The following is an 11,032-nucleotide window of genomic DNA, read 5'->3' as shown; positions in this document are numbered from 1 at the left end:
GGAACGGACTAAGATACCTTAGAATAGTATAGAATACAGTATATACATATAAGATGAGTAATGCCAGACATGTAAACATTAAGTGACTAAGATACCGTAGAATAGTATAGAATACAGTGTATACATATGAGATGAGTAACGCCACATATGTAAACATTATTAAAGTGACTAGTGTTCCATTCCTTAAAGTGGCCAGTGATTTATAGTCTATGCCTATAAGCAGCAGCCTCTAATGTGCTAGTGGTGGCTGTTTAACAGTCTGATGGCCTTGAGATAGAGGTTGTTTTTCAGTCTCTCGGTCCCCGCTTTTATGCACCTGTACTGACCTCGCCTTCTGGATGATAGCGAGGTGAACCGGCAGTGGCTCTGGTGGTTAATGTTCTTGATGATCTATTTGGCCATCCTGTGACATAGGGTGCTCTAGGTGTCCTGGAGGGCAGGTAGTTTTCCCCGGGAAATGCGTTGGGCAGACCGCACCACCCTCTGGAGAGACTTGCAGTTGGGGGCGGTGCAGTTGTCGTACCAGGCGGTGATACAGCCCGACAAGACGCTTTCAAATGTGCATCTGTAAAAGTTTGTGAGGGTTTTAGGTGACAAGCCTCATTTCGTTAGCCTCCTCACCTCACAGTAATTGTTACCCAGAAATGATTTGATATTGGGATAAAAACAGCTGCATTGGACCTTAAGTACAGACATAGTGTACAGAATATTTTGAAAACATTATGCTCTTTCCATGACATAGACTGACCAGGTGAATAGATGTGAAAGCTATGATCCCTTATTGATGACACGTGTAAATGAAGGGGAGGAGACAGGTTAAATACGTATTTTTAAGCCTTGATCAAATTGAGATATGGATTGTGTACGTGTGCCATTCAGAAAGTGAATGGGCAAGACAAAAGATGTAAGTGCCTTTTAAACGGGGTACGGTAGCAGGTGCCAGGCGCAGAAGTTTGTTTCCAGTGTGTACTGTATCAAAAATGGTCCCCGACCCAAAGAACATCCAGCCAGGGTATTGGAGTCAACATGGGCCAGCATCCCTGTGGAACGCTTTCAACACCTTATAGAGTCAATGCCCCAATGAATTGAAGCTGTTGTGGGGGGGAGGGGGGCGGGTGTTCTTACTGTTTTGTACACTCAGTGTATTTTCTTGTTCAAGACCGTGGTTCCTATTTCAACACAAGCACAACTTTTTACATTCCTCCATTGCTCAAAACACTTGGCATGTGACTCTCTCACCTGTAACACATTTGGTGTATTTGAAGTACGTTCAGAGCATATCTGGCCCTGTCTGATGACGAGTCCCCTGGTCCTCGTTGCTCCTCGTGCCATCTGTGGGAAAGACTTCCTTTATCCTCTTTCTCAAGGTGTTTCATAAACGTGAGAACTGTGAAGGCATTCATCCACCGCTGTGTTCGCGTTGCTCGCTCGGATATTTCTCCACGTCTTTCTTCGTATTTCCTTGTACTTGTGTGTGTTATTCTTGTATTGTTAGGTATTACTGCACTGTCGGAGCAAGCATTTCACTGCACCTGCGATAACATCTGCAAAATATGTGTACCCGACCAATAAAATGTGATTTGATTTGTCCACTGATCTGATTCCTCGGTACATTTGTTTTCTATGTGTACTCCTGTTCTGCATCGTAAACCCCCCACCCCGCTAAACATCAAGTCAGAATGTCTGAAATCGTTTAAATGTTTTCCTCTTCAGACTGTGGACTAAGCATCCATTTTAGGAGGAGAAAGAAAGGACGCCAGCTGTGTTTTTTTTCTCTCCACATCTTGCATGCGGTCATGCGTGAATCCTCGGCTCCAGCCATATGTTTAACATTATATGTACTCTATGTCAGAGCTGAGAGCAGTCGGCAGAGTTATGCTCCTTCTTCCCCGCTGATGGTGAATCACACTGGGCTTGATCCACGCCCTCTCCTTATGGCTTGTTGTCGCTCATTCCCCATTAAATGCTGAGCTGGCACTCATTGCATAGTGTATGCACAGCCAAGATAATAGCATGGAATAGGTATGCTGATCCAAAGTAAACTTGACGATATAGCCTTGGTTTTGGTGTCGTCACTTTCATTCTGAAGCGATACATGAGTCAGTATTATTGGCTGTAGTTGTTTTTATTGTGAAGCACTTGAATATTACAATGATGCACCTGCAGGTTAGCATCCAGTAGCAATGCTAATCCAAAGGTAAACTGTGCCAGCTAGCATTAAAAGGCCATGCTTAAAACTATGCATTCAGGTAGGTGTTATGGCATGCTGTACACAAAGTTTTGGATAGCATGCTAACTATGCTAATCCAATTAACTACACTAACAAACAGGTGTGGCATTCCATTTTAGCAGCAATCTATCTGTATGCTAACGTTGTGCGAGCACAAATGTGGCCTGTTGGCTTAGTGAACGCCTAGTGCGTTACCACTATAAAGTTGCAATGATTTAACAGTCTCATGATCTGAACCTATTTCTTTGATAAAACATTATCTTATGAGGTTACATCATAGACAGAATGGCTAACATCAAAAGGTGCAAAAAACCTATTGACCAGGTGCCAAATCTTATTTTTCTTTTACTCAAATGGAAGATAAGAAAATGAGTCAAAGCCCTTGGGCCTTTGCCTATATAGTTTGTGGCTCGATTTCCTCTCTCTCTCTCTCTCTCTTTTTATAGCTCTCTCCTCCCCCTCTGAATGGTTTAAGTTTTAAGAGGTATATTTGGTGAGGAAGTTAATTTTGACATAGTGTTAGCAGTTGGTGCATAGGTGAAACTCACTCCTGCTGGGGTAAGGCAAATATATTCAACTAAATAAAAGGAAGTTACAGACTTAATGTTGCCACTATGGAAAAAGTGTTAAGTTAAAACTCAGCTAATGGCTCAATCATAATAATATCGCTAATTAGCAATGAAAAATGCTAACACTATTAACACGAGGGGGTCTGAGTTGTAAGAAAATCATTCTAAGAGAAGTCTCATGTTGTTGCGTCATAATAATGGGCATTATTTTCACTTTTATGTGGTTCTCCTACAGAGAAAATAAGCCTGATCGTTGCCTTGGTGGTTGCTCCAACTGTTGACTCCCACCTCCCACACAACATATTATTCCCAGCAACACTGTTCACTCCAAAGTGTACACACAATAAATAATGATATGCCCAAAGCAGTTAGCAGTTAGCCGGCTCTCAGTTTCCTGGCTGGAGTTGAAAAGAAATGGTAATTTTTGACTTGAGGAGGATTTCAAAGGAATGGCGTCCACTTTTCATCTTCGCACATACCACGAGCTAGCTCTCTCGTCGACACATTCATGCTGGGTTTTGTACATTTTTCTATGATTTTTCTCTCCCTTCTCTGTTATAGCCCTAAAGACGCTAGATGTAAAGATGGAGGTATCTTCCTCTTTAGATGTTTGTTCTGATGGTCACTTTTTACATAAACATCTTCCCCCCGTGTGGGACCGATAGATTGATGTGTCGTTGTTACTGATGTGTCATTGTTTCCGCCAGGCATTTGAATAGATAATATTATGCATTTGCTTTGAATCTCTTCATGGGGTCAAAGTTCGTCTTGAGTGCAGTTTGCGGGAACAAAAATATTGTATTCTCTCTCCCTGCTATTGTTGTGTCAAGCTTTTCAACGAGTCAAACGGATATTTTATTAAAAATTTGTCAAAAGAAACATTGACTGACACATTTGATCCTCCCTTTTTGCTCCTGGAGTGTTTCAGTTTGTGTTTCAACAAGTTTTACGATTACAAGATCTCCAACTGCCTGACGTTCTTTACAAACGTTCCCCACCTAACTGCTGCTCATTGTAGTTCTGTATTGAAAACGTTATCATCCTAATTGTGTCTTTTGTCTTAGAGCTACCATGCTGTCCTGCAGTGACGATGTGGTGAACCTCAAGTCCCTTCACTACTATAGCAGGGGACAGAGGAAGATGGACGTTCAAACAACACAGACAAGGTGTGGACACAACACAACCAGTCAGTCAGTCACAATAGCAGTCTGGGAGAATAACGCAGGACTAATAACCTTTAGGGTATCTGACTGTTCCCCAGTCAGCCTATTTTTCACATACCGTGCCTATAGGCTTTAGCTCAGCAGGCTAACACAGTCTTCTGGCACACAGGACACCTGGGTTCGAACCCAGTCAGTAAACAATAGCAGTCTAGGTAATAATGCGGGTGTAAAAACAGGTTACCCAGTCAGCCTATAGGTCTGCCTATTCCATTCCATTGGACAAGCAGCCATGCTGTTGTGTCACCTTAACAAAGGTTGGGTGGAAAAAGTCCTGGCTGTAGTCTAGTGTCTTCATTATCTCTGGGTGACCCGTCACATAAACGCTCGGTGGGTTAATTGCAGTTGTTTTAAAAGTGAGCAAGGAAGGAAGCTGCATTCGAGGAGAGGGAGAGAGAAGACCTTAGGGACTTCTGTAGAAACCCATGTGAGAGAGTGATATTCATGCAAAATGTGTTGCACTTTCAAAACTTACTTAAAAGCCTTTTACTGTTGTAGTTATTCCCCCCTTCTCCCCCCTTGGAAATAATAATACACAAACTGAAGTGAAAACGGTTCAAAAATCCCCCCTTAAATACTGTATCAAATAAATACTGTGTTTTATAGAAGTGGATGTGAATCACTCTTACTTCTATGTCTTTCACGTGATCCTCTTAAAGGGGAATGATACCAACGCTGCGTTACATTTTTTTTATTCCAGCCTTTGTTGTGTGTAAAATACTGTTACCGCACAGTTCACTCCATGTGACCGCAATACTTACCTTGGTTCAAAGTTCACCTCTAAATTATGAAGTTAGTCTCTGATGTCTGTTTTCACCCTTTGCTGCTTTTTTAGCCCCCACCTATCTCCACTGTAGAAGTGGTTTTAGCTGGATGGGAGGGGGGTAAAGGAGGGAGGGAGGGAGGGAGAGGGGAAGACTATAACCTTCATGCTTTTTGCATAGCGGGTCATGCTTTGTTTAAATTTCCCAGATCAAAGAGCTCAATGCAAATTCCTCCAGCTCCAAACCACCATTTGATGTTCTGGGAGCCAAATTATTGTGGTGATTACCGTTAGCCGTACACAACGGTTAGCGCCGGGCCAAACAATCTCCTTGTTGTGTCTTGCAATTAGCGCTGTGACTTTTTAGGCCTAGCTAGCGTCTGAAGTACATCCACAATAAGACTGGCTGTTGGGGTTGATAAAGTGATTTGGCTTTGCAGTTCCTTTCATCCTAGCAAAGTCGGGATGTTGCAGGGCTCTTGCGGGTACCACATGCATATTCACACCTCCTCCTTATTCTTCTTCTGGTGACAACAGCACCACTGTGTTCTATAGTCTGAAGCTAGCGCTACGTGCTCTCAGTGTCTTAGAAATAGTATTACAGAACTAGAAAAGGCACATTTCTTTAAAGAAAATGTGTGTGCTGATTTCTAAACTGAACAAAAATATAAACGCAACATACAACCATTTCAAAGATTTTACTGAGTTACAGTTCGTATAAGGAAATCAGTCAGTCTAAATAAATTCATTAGGCCTTAATCCATGGATTTCACAAGACTGATAAGACTGGGAATACAGATATGCATCTGTTGGCCACAGATACCTTAATAAAAACGCATCTCCTTCGCATTGGATTGATCGGACTGTTGATTGTGGCCTGTGGAATGTTGTCCTACTTCTCTTCAATGGCTGTGCGAAGTCGCTGGATATTGGCAGGAACTTGAACACGCTGTCGTACACGTCGATCCAGAGCTTCCCAAACATGCTCAATGGGTGACATGTCTGGTGAGCATGCAGGCCGTGGAAGAACTGAGACATTTTCAGCTTCCAGGAATTGTGGACAGATCCTTGTGACATGGGGCCGTGCATTGTCATGCTGAAACATGGTGATGGCGGTGGATGAATGGCGCGAGTTCGCACACACGACGCCATACACGTGGTCTGCGATTGTGAGGCCGGTTGGATGTCCTGCTAAAACGATGTTGTAGGTGGCTTATGGTAGATAAACTAACCTTGCATTCTCTGGCAACAGCTGGTGGACATTCCTGCAGTCAGCATGCCAATTGCACGCTCCTTCAACACATCTGTGGCGTTGTGTTGTGTAAAAAAAACTGCATGTTTTAGAGTGACCTTTTATTGTCCCCAACACAAGGTGCACCTGTGTAATGATCATGCTGTTTAATCAGCTTCATTATATGCCACACCTGTTAGGTGGATAGATTATCTTGGCAAAAGAGAAAAGCTCACGAACAGGCATGTAAACAAATTTGTGCACAACATTTGAGAGAAATAAGCTTTTTGTGCATATGGGAAATCTTTTATTCAGCTCATGAAACATGGGACCATGACTTTACATGTTGCATTTATATTTTTGTTCAGTATGATCTGTTTAAAATACTCAACCTTATTTGGGGAACCTGTGGACATGTATACAATTGGTGCTCAACCACATGTTATATCCTAAGGCTTTATAGACACCTTTTGACATTATACATGATACATACAGGTACATACCTTTCACATACAGTATACCATTACACACAAAAGCAGTAATCCACCTGACATGTATTAACTCATACAGTCTCTAGCCACAAGATACCACAAGCTGGTAGAAAGCTACAGTAAAATATACATTGATATTTACACACAATATATTTTGGTACTGTTTCATGAGCACAGAGGTCATAAGTAGGGGCGGCCCTAGCCTTTTGGGAGCCTAAGCAAAAAATAAATGGTGGGGCTCCCCCACCTCAAGAGCAAAACATTTCTGTGTCCCTCCCCCCTCTTGAAGGCAGAGAGAAACACGTTTTAGAGTTCATTTCCTGCAATTCTACACATTTTGCCATGACTTATGCCATGGTAATATGATATCTGAGTTAGAATGACTATCAAAATCAATAGGGGCCTCCTGGAGGTCAAAGCCCCTGGGTATGTGCCCTTCATGCCTGGTCGATAATTCAATCATGATTACTGCAATTCTAGATAGCTGGCTAGACTAACAAACAAAGAAATGTTCGCTGACATGGGCTCATTGACCGACTGTCAGTGGCTGACATAACAAGAGAAAAACTGCGGTGCACCACCACATTTTGAAATTGCACCTTGTGTATTCTACAATTATAACTCTCAACAGTCAGTTGAGACCCCAACTGAGTTCCCAGTCGGCCTCTTATGTCCCTTTATGCCCAAGGCCGGGCCCTGATCTTAAGTCCTTCTGTAGCTCAGTTGGTAGAGCATGGCGCTTGTAACGCCAGGGTAGTGGGTTCGATCCCCGGGACCACCCATACGTAGAATGTATGCACACATGACTGTAAGTCGCTTTGGATAAAAGCGTCTGCTAAATGGCATATTATTATTATTATTATTATTATTATTATTATAAGTCACGGAGAGCCACAAAGACCGTATGTATGTATGTATGCCTTTGTGTTCAAACCTATTCAAACCAACACATCAGATCTGAATACACAAAGTCAATAATCAGTGCGTACTTCGCATTCTGACACGTTCGCCTACTCATCATCCGTTTGTGAAGTTTTTTTGGCGCCGACATTATTTTTGTTTGGGGTTATTGAAGGCAGCCGGTTGAAAGGATAACTTTGCCTGTGGGAAGGACGGGCACAGAGGATCAAGTTCAGCTGTATTTTTGATAACACTTTCCATTCCAGAGGCACTCGCCCAGCTCTGATGCCTCACTCTTTGATTGTCTCTTTAATGTTCGAAGCCTCTGATGCCTCCGACAGCGGAGCCGTTCAGGGGTGGAGGTGAATGAATGGCCAAGGATTTACAGCAACCGGAATGTGGATGGATTTCTTCCAAGGTGACAGACACATTGGAGGATGTTGGTTTTCAAGGCCTTGTATATGTAACAATGTTGGTCAGAAGAAAAGAAAAAAAACCGTCTGTATTCTGAATGTGTCACGTACAATTAGCACTGCGACATAGATATATGACATAGCTAATTGTACGTGACACATTCAGAAATACAGACGTTTTTTTTCTGAGTAGGGAGAACAAGTATTTGATACACTGCCGATTTTGCAGGTTTTCCTACTTACAAAGCATGTAGAGGTCTGTCATTTTTATCACAGGTGCACTTCAACTGTGAGAGACGGAATCTAAAACAAAAATCCATAAAATCACATTGTATGATTTTTAAGTAATTAATTAGCATTTTATTGCATGACATAAGTATTTGATACATCAGAAAAGCAGAACTTAATATTTGGTACAGAAACCTTTGTTTGCAATTACAGAGATCATACGTTTCCTGTAGGTCTTGACCAGGTTGCACACAATGCAGCAGGGATTTTGGCCCACTCCTCCATACAGACCTTCTCCAGATCCTTCAGGTTTCGGGGCTGTCGCTGGGCAATACGGACTTTCAGCTCCCTCCAAAGATTTTCTATTGGGTTCAGGTCTGGAGACTGGCTAGGCCCTTCCAGGACCTTGAGATGCTTCTTACGGAGCCACTCCTTAGTTGCCCTGGCTGTGTGTTTCGAGTCGTTGTCATGCTGGAAGACCCAGCTTTTGTTGGCCAAGATCTTGCGATACATGGCCCCATCCATCCTCCCCTCAATACGGTGCAGTCGTCCTGTCCCCTTTGCAGAAAAGCATCCCCAAAGAATGATGTGGCTGGCTTGAGCAGGGGGACCTTGCGTGCGCTGCAGGATTTTGATCCATGACGGTGTAGTGTGTTACTAATGGTTTTCTTTGAGACTGTGGTCCCAGCTCTCTTCAGGTCATTGACCAAGTGCTGCCGTGTAGTTCTGGGCTGATCCCTCACCTTCCTCATGATCATTGATGCCCCACGAGGTGAGATCTTGCATGGAGCCCCAGACTGAGGGTGATTGACCGTCATCTTGAACTTCTTCCATTTTCTAATAATTGCACCAAAAGTTGTTGCCTTCTCACCAAGCTGCTTGCCTATTGTCCTGTAGCCCATCCCAGCCTTGTGCAGGTCTACAATTTTATAGATAGAAATCCTGATCGAAATTCTGATTCCCATGTGCTTTTTGAGCCTGCTGTCGTAGTGTAGCGGCCTACACTTAATACAAGACAGCAAACTCAAGTTTTGAAACCTGGCTATTTTATTTCCGCCATTTTGAGTCTTCTCTGTTTCTCTGTGAGCGAGGCGTATTTGTGGCGACCTCAACAAAGAAGCGCCGGATTAGCGACAGAGAAAGGGCCTTGGAAACGCTCCTTTTTTTGTGTATTTCCGAGCAGAAATGTAACAGTATTAGATCGACTTTAATTACACAGGCTCGCGGATGGGCCTCTTTTCTCTCAGCGGTGAAAACGCTTAGCGTTTGTTGTCGTTTCAAGGCTCTCAAAAGGATGTGTTGGCATGTGCAGGGCCCTGGCAGAGGAGGCAGAAGGGGGAGCATTGAACTGTTATTGTTTGAAAAGCGTGTAAGCGGCCTTCACAACGGCACAGCCACATCCACGAAACGGGCAAGAAGAAAAACAGAGAAAACCCTCTTGACAGACGGCTTAACAGGCAAAACCGAATTTTGTCTTTTGCCGGCAAGACGTCAGATGCCTTGCCAATGAGAGGGAGCGAAAGCACACCACAAAATCTCTCTCCCGCGTCTTTCTCGCCCTCTCTCCTCTCCTCCGCTTGAAGTCGGTTTGGTGAATGCAAACATCAAAGGACGAAACGCTCCGAATGTACATTGTTGTTCCCAGTAACCACATGAAAAAGGGGAGAGGAGTGAGGAGACTGGGATCCCCCCTCTTCCCAACAGAAATAGGCAGCAACGGAGGATTGGGTTTGAAATGGGGAAAGATTGACTCTTTTATCTCTTCATTTCAAACGTCTTCCTCTTCTTTCTAACCACCTTCTTGATCTTAACGCCTGACCAGCTCTGATACAAGGCAGAGGCCTCCTGTATATTGTGTGTTAATCCTCCACAAACAGAGGAGCTGATGTGGGCAGAAAAAGCCACAGGGCTTATTAGGAAGAGGCTGATGATTAGCTTCAACTAGTCATGCTCCCGACTCATTGTCATTAAACAAGCTCTGCGATGGGATTTGAACTTAGGGGAACACTTCTAGCCCTCTACGGCTCTACAGGCCGCAGACGTTCCACCCGTGTTGTAAAAAGGGCGCCGCTGCTAACCTGACACAACAGCCCCAACTTGTGCTTCTACTTAACAGAGGGCTTTAGCAGAGCTCGCCTTATCTTTACACAAGGACCACCCAGGAGTGACAAATCACTTCTCACCTTCAGTCGTTGTGTGTGTGTGTGTGTGTGTGTGTGTGTGTGTGTGTGTGTGTGTGTGTGTGTGTGTGTGTGTGTGTGTGTGTGTGTGTGTGTGTGTGTGTGTGTGTGTGTGTGTGTGTGTGTGTGTGTGTGTGTACGCGTGTGTGGCCTAGGGTATGTGCAAGCTCATGTATGTGCGTGCCTAAACAACGGCAAGTGCGTATGACTGTGTGTCCCTAAGTAACTGCAAGCTTATGGAGTACGTGTGTGTCTGCATGTGTTTTATTTGTGTCACTGTCTACCTCCCACCATCTGGGACCTGTTTGGAGAGATTCTCTGTAAAACCCACAGTCACGCTGAGGAAGGATTACCACTGTGAAAGCAGCACCTGGAAGAAACTCTGCTCTCCTCTCTTCTCCTTGGCTCCTTCAGATGCTGAAAGAGGTTCTGGTTTCTCTGCTGGAGGCACAGGATTTGTGGCTGACCTACATGGGAGTCCTGGAGCGCTGTATCCTTCCATAAAAGCAACAAGCCAACATCTACCTAGCCAGCTTTTTTCCCCCTCTACCACCAAGATAGATTCAAGTGTGGAATAAACTATTGTTGTGTTGTACTGTACATTTCTTGAGCATTGAGTGACTTTTGAGATCGCTAGTGTTGTAATCCTACACAAGGCCCAGTTGTTTTCTTGACCACCTGACCTGACCAGGAAAAACACTGGGCCCTACAGATGTAGGATCTTAATTTGAGCCAGTTTGCTACAGCAGGACAATAATCCTGCAGCAACAGGAAATGTGAATTATTATGTGGATTCTAATTAATGGA

The 11,032-nt window shown here is 43.8% G+C and overlaps 1 long non-coding RNA gene across 2 annotated transcripts; it reads left to right on the top strand.

Moving 5' to 3' along the window:
- The first annotated feature begins 2,708 nt into the window (after positions 1–2,708).
- On the top strand, positions 2,709–11,032 carry LOC127914461 (uncharacterized). 2 transcript variants are annotated; one of them, XR_008088476.1, is made up of 3 exons: positions 2,709–2,788; positions 3,864–3,965; positions 10,640–11,032. It is a non-coding gene; the product is annotated as an uncharacterized LOC127914461 (long non-coding RNA). The 2 variants fall into 2 exon arrangements; XR_008088475.1 differs by lacking the exon at positions 2,709–2,788 and adding an exon at positions 3,056–3,216.

The sequence above is a fragment of the Oncorhynchus keta genome, chromosome 32 (assembly GCF_023373465.1).
Source record: "Oncorhynchus keta strain PuntledgeMale-10-30-2019 chromosome 32, Oket_V2, whole genome shotgun sequence".
NCBI classification, from domain to species: Eukaryota; Metazoa; Chordata; class Actinopteri; order Salmoniformes; family Salmonidae; genus Oncorhynchus; species Oncorhynchus keta.
Note: the sequence above shows the minus strand (reverse complement) of the source record. Positions and strands in the feature narration are given on the sequence as shown.